The sequence below is a fragment of the Triticum dicoccoides genome, chromosome 2A (assembly GCF_002162155.2).
Source record: "Triticum dicoccoides isolate Atlit2015 ecotype Zavitan chromosome 2A, WEW_v2.0, whole genome shotgun sequence".
Taxonomy (NCBI): Eukaryota; Viridiplantae; Streptophyta; class Magnoliopsida; order Poales; family Poaceae; genus Triticum; species Triticum dicoccoides.
Window position 1 is genome coordinate 697,507,966 of NC_041382.1, and position 17,238 is coordinate 697,525,203.

The 17,238-nt window shown below is 49.2% G+C and overlaps 1 non-coding gene across 1 annotated transcript; it reads right to left on the reverse strand.

The window, feature by feature from the left end:
* Positions 1–1,327: 1,327 nt before the first annotated feature.
* LOC119360009 lies at positions 1,328–1,544 on the reverse strand. Its single transcript, XR_005172786.1, has one exon. It is a non-coding gene; the product is annotated as a small nucleolar RNA U3 (small nucleolar RNA).
* Between the last annotated feature and the right edge of the window lie 15,694 nt (positions 1,545–17,238).

The window sequence follows — 17,238 nt, forward strand, 5'->3', positions numbered from 1 at the left end:
ATCACATCATTCTCCTAATGATGTGATCCCGTTATCAATGACATCCAATGTCCATGGTCAGGAAACCATGACCATCTATTGATCAACGAGCTAGTCAACTAGTGGCTTACTAGGGACATGTTGTGGTCTATGTATTCGCACATGTATTACGGTTTCCGGATAATACAATTATAGCATGAACAATAGACAATTATCATGAACAAGGAAATACAATAATAACCATTTTATTATTGCCTGTAGGGAATATTTCCAACAGTCTCCCACTTGCACTAGAGTTAATAATCTAGTTCACATCTGTCGGAGCAATTGGACACAGATACCCCGAAGACGGCGAGACAAGAATTCAAGACATCGGGGCTAGGAAAGCCCCTCAGTCCAACTACCTGGCCGGCAGCTGACTGTTGGCTGCTGAATGCTCCACCAGGCCGACTGCTGGCTGCCGACTGCTAGCTGCAGACTGCTGGCTGCTGACTGCTCCACCAGGCCGACTGCTGGCTGCCGACTGCTCCACCAGGCCTACTGCTGGCTGCCGACTCCTCCACCAGGCCGACTGTTGGCTGCCGACTCCTCCGCCAGGCCGACTGCCCGAAGTCAACTGCAGCCTGACGAGACACCGACGGGATGACCATACTGCGATGTCATCTACAGGGTACTGTGTCCCCTGGGTACTGATTTATAAAGTACCCCAGGGGACAAGCATGACATGCACCATGCCACTAGCCATGCCTACATAGCTTGGCTTGTAAGCTACCCAAGGTAGCTTACAACCAAAGCCACTACCACCCATGCCAACTCCTATATATATAGGCAGACACCCATCCATCAGGGGATGGACACACTCACGCACACACACAAGCTAGCTAGCTAGCTAGCAAGAGAGCTAGCTAGCAATCCATCCATCCACTCCCACGGGCAAGCATGCCCAAGCACACCCATTCGGCCAAGAGCAACGGTCACCATGCCACATGCATATACGAGGCTAGATGCCCATGGCACTGACCTCAGATACAGCTCCAGGAGCACTCTGTACTACAGATATACCACATATACTCAGACATGCAGGAGTAGGGGTGTTATCTCTCTGGAGAGCCCCGAACCTGGGTAAACTAGCGTGTGCTACTCGCATACCCATCCCTGGATATTCTAGCAGCAGTCTTGCCCTCACACGAAGCCACCTTGTGGCATATGTCTTCTTGCACACCCCCCGTGAGAATACCACGACATTTGGCGCCCACCGTGGGGCGGTACTATGCTACCGCGTTGCTGTTGGTTTCGCAGTCCGGGCAGGACCATCTTCTTCATCATCCGCTGGATGTAGAATTTTTTGAGCCTGTCAGACAACCACTGGGCCACCCTGCCCATGTGTGAGACTGGAAGGAACTATCCTCTACAGCCGTCGGATCCATCCATCAGACGAATCCTCGCCGTTAATCATGCTCTGGCCCAGTTTTCAGAATGACTCAACCAGACTGAAGTGCTTGCCTCCTTATTGGTGGAGGATGCAGCGGTATGAGCCTATAGAACATATCCTGTGAAAAGAGCAGAGCACACAGGGATGGGGAAAGAAAAGAGCAGAGCAGTGTTAAAGAAAAGAGTCAAGGGCTGTGTGCCCAGCCGGCTGGCTGTGAAAAAAAAGAGGAGGGTCCGGCTCGCCGCGTGGAGCCGGACAGAAAGAAAAAGAAGAGGCCGTTGCCTAGGGGCCGCAGTAAAAAGTGGGCTAGGCTGCTCAAAAACAAAGAGAGAGAAAAGAAATGTGTGTCCGACCGTTGGCTACCTGGCCGGCTGCAAAGAGCCCGACTGCTGTGTCGGGGTCCGCCCGCCCAGCCGTCTGAAGAAGAAAAAGAAGAAGACAAAGAAGTCACCGGGAGACCCGGCCCGACTGCCCAGCAGCCGGCCCAGATCTCGGGGGCTACACCTAGCGGGTGCGCTGACGCGCCCCCGCGAAGAAGAAGACAAAGTAGTCGCCGGGAGATCCGGCCCGACAGCTCAGCAGTCAGCCCAGATCTCGGGGGCTACACCCAGCGGGTGCGCTGACGCGCCCCCGCGAAGAAGAAGAAAAAAGTAGTTGCCAGGTGATCCGGCCCGACAGCTCAGCAGTTGGCCCAGATCTCGGGGGCTACACCCAGCGGGTGTGCTGATGCGCCCCCGCGAAGAAGAAGAAAAAGTAGTTGCCGGGAGATCCTACCCGACAGCTTAGCAGTCGGCCCAGATCTTGGGGGCTACACCCAGCGGGTGCGCTGACGCGCCCCCGTGAAGAAGAGGAAAAAAGTAGTTGCTGGGAGATCCGGCCCGACAGCTCAGCAGTCGTCCCAGATCTCGGGGGTTACACCCAGCGGGTGCGCTAACGCGCCTCCACGAAGAAGAAGACAAAGTAGTTGACGGGAGATCCGGCACGACTGCTCAGCAGTCAGCCCGAATCTCAGGGGCTACACCCAGCGGGTGCGCTGACGCGCCCCCGCGAGGAAGAAGACAAAGTAGTTGCCGGGATATCCGGCCCGACTGCTCAGTAGTCGGCCCGAATCTCGGGGGCTACACGCAGTGGGTGCGCTGGCCCGCCCCCACGGAAGATTGCAGACAAGAGAAGAGTTTTTCCCAGCTTCCAGCAGCCGGCAGAAGAGAACAAGAAGAAAAAAAGGTGTTGAAATACGCCTCGCCGCCTGGCCGGTCGAGCCTGACCGGCCGGGACCCCTTCGAGCACCCGAAGGCTCGAAGGCTGCACCCAGCGGGTGTGCCAGCGCGCTCAGCAAGCGTTGAGCCGCGCCAGCTGTCTTCGGCAAACTCCGCCTCGGCTACACGAAAACCAATGTGAGCTCCTCACCCGCATATTTTTGCACCAAGCAAGCACGGACAACCCGGAGCGATGCTCGAGGGCTGTCTCTGCATTTTATTACAGTAGCATCATTGTTCGCCCCGGCGCCAGCCAGAGATGGCCCGGGGGCTGTCCGCTTGGCCTGAAACGTTAGTTCCTGCAGACGGCTTAGTACCGTGCGCGGTACCAAAGGCCCACTCTTAGTCATAGACCGCAGAGCGGCAGTCCGACTAGCAAGAGTAAACGCTGGAGGCTACCCACGCGAAAAACGTCTGGCAATAAAAATAGATCGGGCGATCCTGCCGTTTCTTTTACGAGTATCTGCTCGGTCGAGTCTGCTCCCAGACTCTGAGTATTGTACACTCCACTTCGCGGCCCACTCTCAGCCACATACCGCAGAGTGGTTGTCCAGCAAGCAAGAGCACAAGCCAAAAAGCGGAGGGAACACGAAAAAGATTAAGGGGGCTCGGACGAAACCGAGTCGGCACCCTCCGCATAAAACTTGTAATGTTTAAAGCAAACATTTGATATATCTGCGTGGACTAACTTTGTCTTTTTCATGATCATTTCCATGAACACTCGCCAAAAAACCTCCGCCCAACATTGCCAAGTTGCCCGGAGGCTTGGGGGCTACTGTCGGAGTAATTGGACACGGATACCCCGAAGACGGCGAGACAAGAATTCAAGATATCGGGGCTAGCAAAGCCCCTCAGTCCAACTACCTGGCTGATGGCGGACTGCTGGCTGCTGACTGCTCCGCCAGGCCGACTGCTGACTGCCAACTCCTCCACCAGGCCGACTGCTGGCTGCCGACTGCTCCACCAGGCCGACTGTTGGCTGTCGACTTCTCCACCAAGCCGACTGCTGGCTGCCGACTGCTCACCAGGCCGACTGCTGGCTGTCGACTTCTCCACCAGGCCGACTGCTGGCTGCCGACTCCTCCACCAGGCCGACTGCTGGCTGCCGACTCCTCTGCTAGGCCGACTGCCCGAAGTCAACTGCAGCCTGACGAGACACCGACGGGACGACCATACCGCGACATCATCTATAGTGTACCGTGTCCCCTGGGTACTGATTTATAAAGTACCCCAGGGGACAAGCATGACATGCACCATGCCACTAGCCATGCCTACATAGGTTGGCTTGTAAGCTACCCAAGGTAGCTTACAACCAAAGCCACTACCACCCATGCCAACTCCTATATAAGCTAGCTCCATCCATCCATCAGGGGAGGCCTCACGCATGCAAGCTAGCTAGCAAGATAGCTAGCTAGCACACACACACACACATGCATGGCCACTAGTTCATACGGCCATTCGGCCATGGGCACGCATGCCCGAGATACAGCTCCAGGAGCAACTCTGTACCAGATATACCACATATACTCAGACATGCAGGAGTAGGGGTATTATCTCTCCGGAGAGCCACGAACCTAGGTAAACTAGCGCGTGCTACTCGCATACCCGTCCCTGGATATTCTAGCAGCAGTCTTGCCCTCACACGAAGCCACCTTGTGGCATATGTCGTCTTGCACACCCCCCGTGAGAATACCACGACAACATCACTATGTGATTGTAATGAATCCAACACCCATAGGGTTTGTTCATATCTTGCTTGTGAGAGGGGTTTATTAGTCAATGGGTCTGAACCTTTCAGATCCATGTGTGCTTTGCAAATCTCTATGTCATCTTATAGATGCAGCTACCATGCGCTACTTTGAGCTATTCCAAATAACTGCTCTACTATACGAATCCGGTTTACTACTTAGAGTCATCCGGATTAGTGTCAAAGTTTGTATCGACGTAACCCTTTACGACGAACTCTTTTACGACCTCCATAATCGAGAAAATTCCTTAGTCCACTAGTTACTAAGGATAAGTTCGACCGATGTCATGTGATCCATTCCTGGATCACTCTTGTACCCCTTGACTAACTCATGGCAAGGCACACTTCAGGTGCGGTACACAGCATAGCATACTGTAGAGCTTACGTCTAAAGCATAGGGGACGACCTTCGTCCTTTCTCTATCATCTGCTGTGGTCAGGTCTTGAGTCTTACTCAATACTCACACCTTGTAATACATCCAAGAACTCCTTCTTTGCTGATCTATTTTGAACTCCTTCAAAATCTTGTCATGGTATGTATTCATTTGAAAGTAATATTAAGAGTTTTTTGATATATCCTTATAGATATTGATGCTCAATGTTCAAGTAGCTTAATCCAGGTTTTCTATTGAAAAACACTTTTCAAATAACCCTGCATGCTATCCAGAAATTCTACATCATTTCTGATCAACAATATGTTAACAACATATACTCATCAAAAATTCTATAGTGCTCCCACTCACTTCTTTGGAGATACAAGTTTCTCATAAACTTTGTATAAACACAAAATCTTTGATCATCTCATCAAAGTGTACATTCCAACTCCGAGATGCTTACTCCAGTCCTTAGAAGGATTGCTGCAGCTTTGCATACTTGTTAGCATCTTTCAGGATTGACAAAACCTTCTAGTTGTATCACATACAACCTTTCCTCAAGAAAATCGTCGAGGAAACAATGTTTTGACATCCTATCTGCAAGATTTCATAAATAATGCAGTAACTGCTAACATAGTTCCAACAGACTCTTAGCATCACTACGAGTGAGAAAGTCTCATCGTAGTCAACTCCTTGAACTTGTCGAGAAACATCTTAACGACAAGTCGAGCTTTCTTAATGGTGACACTTACCATCATTGTCCATCTTCCTTTTAAAATCCATCTGCACCCAACAGCCTTACGACCATCAAGTAGTTCTTTAAAAGTCTATACTTTGTTTTATACATGGATCCTTTCTCGGATTTTATGGCCTCGAGCCATTCGTCGGAATCTGGGCCCACCATCGCTTCTCCATAGCTCGTAGGTTCATTGTTGTCTAGAAACATGACTTCCAAGACAGGATTACGTACCACTCTGAAGTAGTACACATCCTTGTCGACCTATGAGGTTTGATAGTAACTTGATCTGAAGTTTCATGATCATTATCATAAGCTTCCACTTCAATTGGTGTAGGTGCCACAGGAACAACTTCCTGTGCCCTGCTACACAATAGTTGAAGTGACAGTTCAATAACCTCATCAAGTCTCCACCATCCTCCCACTCAATTCTTTCGAGAGAAACTTTTCCTCGAGAAAGGACCCATTTCTAGAAACAATCACTTTTGCTTCCAGATCTGAAATAGGAGGTATACCCAACTATTTTTGGGTATTCTATTAAGATGCATTTATCTGCTTTGGGTTTGAGCTTATCAGCCTGAAACTTTTTCACATAAGTGTCGCAGCCCCAAACTTTTAAGAACCGACAGCTTAGGTTTCTCTAAATCATAGTTCATACGGTGTCGTCTCAATGGAATTGTGTGGTGCCTTATTTAAAGTGAATGGGGTTGTCTCTAATGCCTAACCCATAAACGATAGTGGTAATTTGGTAAGAGACATCATGGTATGCACCATATCCAATAGGGTGCAGTTATGATGTTCGGACACACCATCACACTATGGTGTTCCAGGCGGTATTAGTTGTGAAACAATTTCCACAATGTCTTAATTGTGTGCCAAACTCGTAACTCAGATATTCATCTCTATGATCATATCATAGACATTTTATCATCTTTTCACGATGATCTTCAACTTCACTCTGAAATTACTTGAACCTTTCAATAATTCAGACTTGTGTTTCATCAAGTAAATATACTCAGCATCTACTCAAATCATCTGTGAAGTAAGAACATAACGATATCAACTGCGTGACTCAGCACTCATTGGACTGCACACATCAAAATGTATTACTTCCAACAAGTTGCTTTCTTGTTCCATCTAACTGAAAACGAGGCCTTTCAGTCATCTTGCCCATGTGGTATGATTTGCATGTCTTAAGTGATTCAAAATCAAGTGAGTCCAAATGATCCATCTGTATGGAGTTTCTTCATGCATATCTACCAATAGACATGGTTCACATATCTCAATCTTTTCAAAAACAAGTGAGTCCAAAGATCCATCAACATGGAGCTTCTTCATGCGTTTTATACCAACATGACTTAAATGGCAGTGCCACAAGTATGTGGTACTATCATTACTATCTTATATCTTTTGGCATGAACATGTGTATCACTATGATCGAGATTCAATAAACCATTTATTTTAGGTGCAAGACCATTGAAGGTATTATTCAAGTAAACAGAGTAACCATTATTCTCCTTAAATGAATAACCGTATGGCGATAAACATAATCCAATCATGTCTATGCTCAACGCAAACACCAAATAACAATTATTTAGGTTTAACACCAATCTCGATGGTAGAGGGAGCGTGCGATGTTTGATCACATCAACCTTGGAAACACTTCCAACATATCGTCATCTCACCTTTAGCTAGTCTCCGTAGCCTTTCATTTCGAGTTACTAACACTTAGCAACCGAACTGGTATTTATTACCCTGGTGCTACTAGGAGTACTAGTAAAGTACACAATAATATAATGTATATTCAAAATACTTCTATCGACCTTGCCAGCCTTCTCATCTACCAAGGATCTAGGGTAGTTCTGCTTCAGTGACCGTTCCCCTCATTATAGAAGCACTTAGTCTCGGGTTTGGTTCAACCATGGGTTTCTTCACTAGAGCAGCAACTGATTTGCCGTCTCATGAAGTATCCCTTCTTTCCCTTGCCCTTCTTGAAACTAGTGGTTTTACTAACCATCAACAATTGATGCTCCTACTTGATTTCTACTTTCATGGTGTCAAACATTGCGAATTGCTCAAGGATCATCATGTCTATCCCTGATATGTTATAGTTCATCACTAAGCTCTAATAGCTTGGTGGCAGTGACTATGGAGAACTATCACTATCTCATCTGGAAGATTAACTCCCACTCGATTCAAGCGATTGTAGTACTCAGACAATCTGAGCACATGCTCAACAATTGAGCTTTTCTCCCTTAGTTTGCAGACTTAAGAAACTTGTCAGAGGTCTCATACCTCTTGACGTGGGCACTAGTCTGAAATCCCAATTTCAGTCTTTGGAACATCTCATATGTTCTGCGACATTTCAAAAACGTCTTTGGTGCCACAATTCTAAACCGTTAGTATTACGCACTGAACTATCATGTAGTCATCAAAACGTGTATGTCAGATGTTTCCCAACATCTACAGACGACACTTGAGGTTCAACGCACTGAGCGGTGCATTAAGGACATAGCCCTTCTGTGCAGCAATGAGGACAATCCTCAGTTCACGGACCCAGTCCGCATAATTGCTACTGTCAACTCTCAACTAAATTTTCTCTAGGAACATATCTAAAACAATAGAACCAAAGCATGAGCTACGACATAATTTGCAAAGACCTTTTGACTACGTTCATGATAATTAAGTTCATCTAATCAAATTATTCAATGAACTCCCACTTAGATAGACATCCCTCTAGTCATCTAAGTGATACATGATCCGAGTCAACTAGGCCATGTCCGATCATCACGTGAGACGGACTAGTCATCATCGATGAACATCTTCATGTTTATCGTATCCACCATACGACTCATGTTCGACCTTTCGGTATTCCGTATTCCGAGGCCATGTCTGTACATGCTAGGCTCGTCAAGTTAACCTAAGTGTATTGCGTGTGTAAATCTGGCTTACACCCATTGTATGCGAACGTTAGAACCTATCACACCCGATCTTCACGTGGTGCTTCATGATGCCACTGTTGGGGAACGTAGCAATAATTCAAAATTTTCCAACGTGTCACCAAGATCAATCTAGGAGATACTAGCAACGAGAGAGAGGGAGTGCATCTTCATACCCTTGAAGATCGCTAAGCGGAAGCATTCAAGAGAACGGGGTTGATGGAGTCGTACTCGTCGTGATCCAAATCACCGATGATCCTAGCGCCGAACGGACGCACCTCCGCGTTCAACACATGTACGGAACGGAGACGTCTCCCGCGCCTTGATCCAGCAAGGAGGAGGGAGAGGTTGAGGAAGAGAGTCCAACAGCAGCACGACGGCGTGGTGGTGATGGAGTGGCAGTTCTCCGGCAGGGCTTCGCCAAGCTCACGCGGAGGACGAGAGGTATTGGAGGGGAGGGGTTGCACCAGGTGCAAGGGTGTGACCTCCCTCCCACCCCTCCACTATTTATAGGTGGGGAGGGAGGGGGACGGCCCCCCTAGATCCCATCTAGGGTTGGGGGCGGCAGCCAAGGGGGGGAGGAGTGCCTCCCAAGTCAAGTGGAGGCCCTCCACCTTAGGGTTTCCCCTCTCCCATGCGCATGGGCCTTAGGGGGGCTGGTGCCCCTGGCCCATTAAGGCTAGGGAGCCCCCTACAGCCCATGCTGCTGTATTGGACGTGGTGGAACATTTTCCGGACCTCCGAACCCCTCCGGAATCCTCCGGAACCTTCCGGAAGCTTCCTGGTACAATACCGGAAAAAACCGAACTTTTCCTGGAACCCGAACAACAACTTTCCATATATAAATCTTTACCTCCGGACCATTCCGGAACTCCTTGTGACGTCAGGGATCTCATCCGGGACTCCGAACAACATTCGATAATCACATACAAATCTTCCTAATAACCCTAGCCTCATCGAACCTTAAGTGTGTAGACCCTACGGGTTCGGGAACCATGCAGACATGACCGAGACAACTCTCCGGCCAATAACCAACAGCGGGATTTGGATACCCATGTTGGCTCCACATGTTCCACAATGATCTCATCGGATGAACCACGATGTCGGGGATTCAATCTATCCCGTATACAATTCCCTTTGTCAATCGCTACGTTACTTGCCCGAGATTCGATCCTCGGTATTTCAATACCTCGTTCAATCTCGTTACCGGCAAGTCACTTTTACTCGTTCTGTAAACACATCATCCCGTGATCAACTCTTTGGTCACATTGAGCTCATGATGATGTCCTACCGAGTGGGCCCAGAGATACCTCTCCGTCACATGGAGTGACAAATCCCAGTCTCGATTCGTGCCAACCCAACAGACACTTTCGGAGATACCCGTAGTGTGCCTTTATAGCCACCCAGTTACGTTGTGATGTTTGGCACACCCAAAGCATTCCTATGGTATCCCAGAGTTGCACAATCTCATGGTCTAAGGAAGTGATACTTGACATTAGAAAAGCTTTAGCAGACGAACTACACGATCTTGCGCTATGCTTAGGATTGGGTCTTGTCCATCACATCATTCTCCTAATGATGTGATCCCGTTATCAATGACATCCAATGTCCATGGTCAGGAAACCATGACCATCTATTGATCAACGAGCTAGTCAACTAGAGGCTTACTAGGGACATGTTGTGGTCTATGTATTCACACATGTATTATGGTTTCCGGATAATAAAATTATAGCATGAACAATAGACAATTATCATGAACAAGGAAATACAATAATAACCATTTTATTATTGCCTCTAGGGCATATTTCCAACAATCCAGCTGTCCGAGGACCCCCTAATCCAGGACTCCCTCAGTAGCCCCTGAACCAGGCTTCAATGACGATAAGTCTGGCGCGCAGATTGTCTTTGGCATTGCAAGGCGGGTTCCTCCTCCGAATACTCCATAGAAAATTTTGAACACAAGGATCGTGTTCGGCTCTGCAAAACAAATTCCACTCACCATCGTAGAGAGTATATTATTCCACAAATCCAATCTGCTGACAAATTTTCATAATGTGACATCATGTCGTTGCCCGGTCATTACGAACTGTTTTTCCCTACCTGCCACTACACGTGTTGCGAGGCAGTTTTATTGGCACGTCTTGTCGAGGCAGAGATCGTGTTCCCCTTATCACGGGATTCTCATCAATACGGGTGTGGGTAACCCAATCGTGTTTGTTAGTATGACTCCTCGATTTTAGGCAAGTTCCAAACGGCCACGCGGAGGACGCTTGATATTCACCCTCTTTATAAAGGGGCCAAGGCATGTCCTTTTCTTCTCGCGCCCAACCCTTCCCCTCTCCCTCCTCGAGTTCCAAAACCCAAGGCTCAGGCTAAGCGCTTCGGACCTTCAACCATGTCCGGATCCAACCTTCAAGGTCGGTGGATGGCCTCCTCTGTCACATAGGAGGACATCAAGAAGCTAAGGGAAGCCAGGTATCTGACCACCGAAATCTCGCACAGGCTGCCCGCTCAAGGGCAGGTCATCCCCACTCCCGAACCCAATGAGAGTGTCATATTTGTTTCCCACTTCCTCTGAGGGCTAGGCTTTAGTCTTGATCCCTTTGTAAGAGGACTTATGTTCTATTACGGGCTCGATTTCCACAATCTAGCTCCAGATTCCATCCTTCACATCTCGTCGTTTATCGTCGTGTGTGAGGCCTTCCTCCACATCACCCCACACTTCGGCTTATGGATCAACAACTTCAATGTGAAGCCGAAGATGATCGACGGGCGACACACAGAATGCAGAGCTGCCATAATAAGCAAAGGCGCTGATGCTCCATGGCCTAAGGGCTCCTTCCCGGAGGTGTCGAACTTATGGCAGCAGGAGTGGTTTTACATCACAGCTCCCCGAAGTAAAAAGTAGGCAGCTGCCCCTGCCTTCCGCTCGGGCCCCCCGCCGCAACTAGCATCATGGGTCAACAAGGGGCTGGACTGGGGGCCAGTTAATGACGTGCTGACATTGCAAAGTCGCATCCAAGATCTCCTCAAGAGGGATGTCAGTCTTGTCAAGGTAATGCAAGTTATGCTAGTTCGTCGGGTCCTGCCATGCCAACACCGATCTCTCCGTCTATGGGAGTTCAACCCGGAAGGACCGCGAACTATTCAGCAATTCTTCGGCACGACGCTCGAAGAGATGTACGGATTGTTCTTCGGATCATGAATAAAGTGTCCAGACACCACCGAGGATGCGGGTCTCAACTGCAACCGTCCAGATACCCACGTAAGTAATTCTGCAGCCGAACATGTTGTCTTTTTATTTGTCACAACATCATTCTGAAAAAGTCACTCTCGGCCAGGACTGGAAAAGAAAGGCGAAGATGATCAGGTGTTCGGCCCCCTTCCCGAAGGCTCACCGGATCCTGTGCTAGCCAGGATGCTTGAGCGCGCACCTTATCAAGTGCCAACGGGGGAAGATAAAGGGAGGAATAAAGAAGCCGAAAGCGGGCTTCACGCATTACTCATCCAAACCAGGGGAATTAGTGTCTCCACGAAGGAGGATAATTGGGGAGAAGAATCCAGAATCCCCTCTCCCCAAGGAAGGAAAAGGACCGCCTCTGAAGACATGGAAACGAAGATTTCCAAACGAGGGAAGAAACCTTCGCCAGGGGGCCCTGCCCCGAAGGGCGTCTTTACCGCACAGTGCCCGCAAGGGGGCCAGCCCTCCACCGAGCTGTAAGTGAACAAGAGTAATTTTGGTAAATATATCCTGCTTTATCTCCAAGGACAATAACCATGACATATATCTTGCAGTCCGGCTCGTAGCCCTTCTCGACAGAGTTCTTCTTCGGGGGATCTTCTTCCGGAGATGATGGAGAGCGAAACGACCCTAAGGTAGCCTCCCTACCACCTGGGGCGGACGACCCTGAGGTGTCATCACGGAGGATTTCTCCTGACCTGTTAAGGCCAGAAGGTGACCCTTCGGCCACCCGAAGTCCAGAGTATTCCGCTCCTAAGGAGAGCAACAAAAAGAGTCTGGGTTTGTCCGGTGCACAACCGGATGCACTGATGGGTCTTTTGGAGCAAGCGGCTATCTCGGAGACGCATCGTACTTTAATGGGTACGGTGGTTGAGAGGATTGCATCCGCCAAAAGCAGATTGCATGAGGCTTTTATGAGCCTACTAAGAGGCTTTGAGGTATGCAAAATAATATAAATTTTTTTGATGATACCGCACACGCTAGGTGTGCTCTATACAGATAGTAGCCCCTGAGACTTTGGTTGTTGTCCAGAGGCGGCAAACAGAGGATCATAGTCCCAGGTAACGATCGCGCTGCTTTCATGTGCAGGCGGCTGAGGGTCCAGTGGCTGGCCGGACTGCTGAGTTTGCCGGACTGAGGTGGCAACTTGACACAGCAGATGCCGATATTGCGCTTGTGAACAAGTGGCTTGACGAGGCACAAGGTATGTATTTTCGGGTGGTCAACAAATATTAAGAGGAGCATGATGCTAGTATCTATAATATGTTGTGACTACAGATGGAGCTGCGGCCGTGGAGAGCCTTCGGGCGGAACTTGCCCGAGCAAAGGAACAGGCGAGGAGAAGTGATGCAGCCGCCCTAAAGGCGGCCGAAGACATAAGAGCCGAACAGGCTGCTCGTCGCCAGAGCAAAGATAGAATAGCCAAGATGGCTGTTGAGCTGAAAGATGTCGCCGGCCGATATGAGCTCCTTGAAAAGGAAAGCCAAGCGAAAGCGGCTGACCTGAAGAAAGCCATGGAAGCAGCCAAGGAAACCCGTTTTGAAATCAGAGTGGTGAAGGAGGAGCTCCGTCAAGCCGGAGATATCACGACTGGGAAGCCCTTTTTGTTGCGGTCAAAGTTCGGAGATCCGAAATATGCCCCTCTGATCAATTATGGAGTGATGCAGACGCGTATTCGGACTTGGCAATGAGTGCTGCTGATGCGACTGAGTTTTTCAAAGATCAGAAAGATCATGAAGTGGAGAAGTTGTTCTGGTCGCAGTTCAGTGCTCCCACGCGTCCGCTGCTGTTGAATGAACAAATGGACGAGTGGGCCAAGCTCCATAGGTTGTCCGGACTTGCCATGAGGTCTATCGTGGATTATCTTTGGCCGAAGGGGCCAAGGCCGAATAGTTATTTTGGTTTAGTGCAACGATTCCTTGGTGTTGTGTCGCATATCAACGATGTAAAGAGGTCGGTGTGCATAGAGGGTGCGCGGATGGCTCTTGCCCGTGTTAAGATATACTGGCCAGAGATGGAGACCACCGCTATTGCGACCTGGGATCCGACTGTAGGCCAGGTCTTGGCTGAGCACTATTTTGAAGAAGTCCTGGAAGGCGCTCGTGTAATAGAGGCTCAGTGCTCGAAGAGTATCATGCTCGAGTGACATGTATCCCAATTGTAAAAACAATGCTATTTGGATTATAAAGGTTGTGTTTATACTTTTGCCTGAAAGTATTATGATGCCTCCTATGCGACCGTTTATGTATGTATATAACCTGAAAGTTTGCAGTCGTCGGCTTCAGCCCCCACGCATATAATGCGGGGGTGTTCGGAAAAGCGCGTGTTCACACTTGACCCAACGTCTTGGTCCATTAAGGAGGTGATAGCGCAGCGAACAAGGCAATCGGACTATATAGCTTTAACACTTTCACTTAGCCATAGGAGTTTGACTTTGGGGCTACTATATAGCCCCTGGTATTTCTGCGCTCATCCGAACACGGTGCTCGTACATACATGACCAGAAAACCGGTCCTTCGTTAATGCGGAGGAATCATGAAGATTCCAATGAGTCATCGAGTGGTTGACCAGTCTCGCGCTTTATCATGACAGTCAGTTTTCCGCTTTCTCTACTGAGGTGCTCATCCAGATGAACCAGGGCACAATCGCAGTAGTTCTCCCAGTGCCACCTTAGCCGATAGAGTGGAATGTAAGGTAGCAAAACAGGGGAGCCGGGCAAACCCAACTATTGACCAAAGACATGATTCGGAGCTGATGCATATAAGGCCAAACTCGCGACGCCGAACACTTCCTAAGGTGTTCAGACTTTTACATCATATACTGGGCTAGGAAACGCCCTTGATTATGGGCCCTTAATTTCCAGGTACTTGCATTAGTATGACGTGATGAAATGTCAATAACGCCAGCATCCCTTTTGGTTGTGTTGAGTATCCGGAGGGAGTGAAGAAACAAGAGACAGTAAAAAAGGTTTACACAGGGTCTTAATCTAAAAAGAAGCCTCTGAGCGGGGCCCTGCTGTACGTCTGCGCCTGTGTCTCCGTTGTGCCGTATTCTAGAAGGGTGTAGCATGATGATCATCTGTAAAAGAGAAAAACGTAGGTGAAAGTCTTCGTGCAAAAAATTTCTTACTCTTAATGAACCATTAAAATGCAATCTAAAGAGGGTCAGGCCGAACTGTAGCCCTTTTTACATGCGGGAAGCCCCTAGCACCACCTATGGGGGTATATCCATCGACCCAATCATAGGTTTATCCGAACTGTTACAGCTAGTGGTGCACCGGACTCGTATAACCGCGTTCGCGGTCTTGATGACCGATCATTTCTTCTAGTTGGAGAGGTCGTTCAGTGGCTGGCTGCTAGAGCCGCCACATAGTCCTCCCTACGTGAGGAACGCTCTGTGTTTCTACTAACTATGATGATGCCACGTGGACCGGGCATCTTCAGCTTAAGATACGTAATGCGGTACTGCATTAAAACGAGCGAAGGCCATTCTCCCGAGTAGTGCGTGATGGCTGCTTCAGAATGGAGCGATGTCGAAGGTTAATTCTTCACTTCGGAAGTTGTCGGGAGAACCGAATACAACCTCTAGTACTAGAGAGCCCGTACAGCGGGCCTCTGGGCCTGGTACTACTCCTTTAAAGGTAGTATTACTTTGGCTGATTCTTGTCGGGTCTATCCCCATTTTGCGGACGGTGTCCTGATATATCAGATTAAGACTATTGCCGCCGTCCATAAGGACTCGGGTGAGATGATATCCCTTAATTATTGGGTCTAGCGCCAAGGCAACCGATCCTCTGTGCCGAATACCAGTCGGGTGATCCCTGCGATCAAAAGTGATCGGGCAGGCCGACCAAGGGTTGAACTTAGGGCTGATGGGCTCCACAGCGTATACGTCTCGAGGTGCGTGCTGGCGCCTCCTCTTCGGTATGTGTGTTGCGTAAATCATGTTCACTATTTTGACCTCTGGTGGGAATTTTTTCTGTCCCCCAGTGTTCGGCTGGTGAGGCTCATCCTCGTCTTCGCTTGGTGTCTCCCTCCCCTTGTGTTCGGCGTTTAGCTTGCCGGCTTGCTTGAAGACCCAGCATTCTCTGTTGGTGTGGTTTGCCGGTTTGTCAGAGGTGTCATGAATCTGACATAATCTTTCTAGAATCTTGTTTAGGCTGGACGGTCCATCTCTGTTGCCTTTAAATGGCTTTTTCCGTTGACCGGGTCGAGAGCCCCTGAATCCGGCGTTTACCGCCGTGTTGTCTGGGCTGTCTTCATTGTTTTGACGCTTGCTTTTATTGGGTCGCGGTTTACCGTTGCCATCCCTGACTTCGGATGTGCCTGGGTTGTTGGTGCCGCTACGGGCTAGCCAACTATCTTCGTCCGTGCAAAAGCGGGTCATAAGGCTTGTTAGGGCTATCATTATCCTCGGTTTTTCCTAGCCGAGGAGTCTGGCGATCCATTCGTCCTAGACACTGTGCTTGAAAGCCGCTAGGGCTTCGGCATCCGGGCAGTCGACGATTTGATTCTTCTTCGTGAGAAATCTGTTCCAAAGCTTTTGGGCTGACTCTCCGGGCTGTTGAATTATGTGACTTAAATCGTCTGCGTCCGGAGGTCGGACATAGGTCCCTTGAAAATTGGCCCTAAAAGCATCCTCAAGCTCCTCCCATCTTCCAATTGAGTTTTCGGGGAGGCTTTTCAGCCAGTGCTGAGCTGGTCCTTTCAACTTGAGGGGCAGGTATTTGATGGCATGGAGATCATCTCCACCAGACATGTGGATGTGAAGGATAAAGTCCTCAATCCAGACCCCAGGGTCTGTCGTTCCATCGTATGCCTCTATGTTCACGGGTTTGAATCCTTCTGGAAATTCCTGGCCCAGCACCTCATCGGTGAAGCATAGGGGGTGCGCGGCACCCCTGTATTTTGATGTGTCATGGCATTCTTCGGGTGGTTGCAGCGTTTGGCTTTGATTCTGAGCTGTTATTCGGTCAGTATAGTCGTTTGGGCGGCCCTGATCCTATGCCGGAGTGCGCTTCCTAGATTCGTAGATGGACCTGGTCATACCGGATTTATGGTGCTGGTCTTCACGTAAATCGTGTGCTGACTTGTGTGCGGCATCGTTAGCCGCTCTATCGCGGCCACGGGGTGGCCGATCCGGCTGATCGGTCGTTTTATTTTTTGGCTGAATGGGCTCTAAAGCCTCGTCGTCAAATTCAGGCAGTAGCTTGCGCTTTGGATAGCTCTTTGTGTGGCGACTGCCGCCGTACTTTTCTTCAGTGTCAAGCACTTTTTTCCATCTGCTCTTGAGCGTATTCTGCGCGGCCTTAAGCCTTTGCTTCTGTTTCTTCAGGCTCCTCGCGGTGGCAATAAGCCTTCTATGGAGGTTCTCTTGTTCCAAGTGCCTTTCTGGGATGATGTGTGCATCTTCGTCCGGACTGTTCTCCTCTACGGAGACAGGTTGATGAGTTTTACCCTCGGTGTCGCCGTGATCGGACAGCGGCTCTGTACTCTGTTCGCCGTTCGCTTCTCGAGGGGACTATCCTTCGCTGCA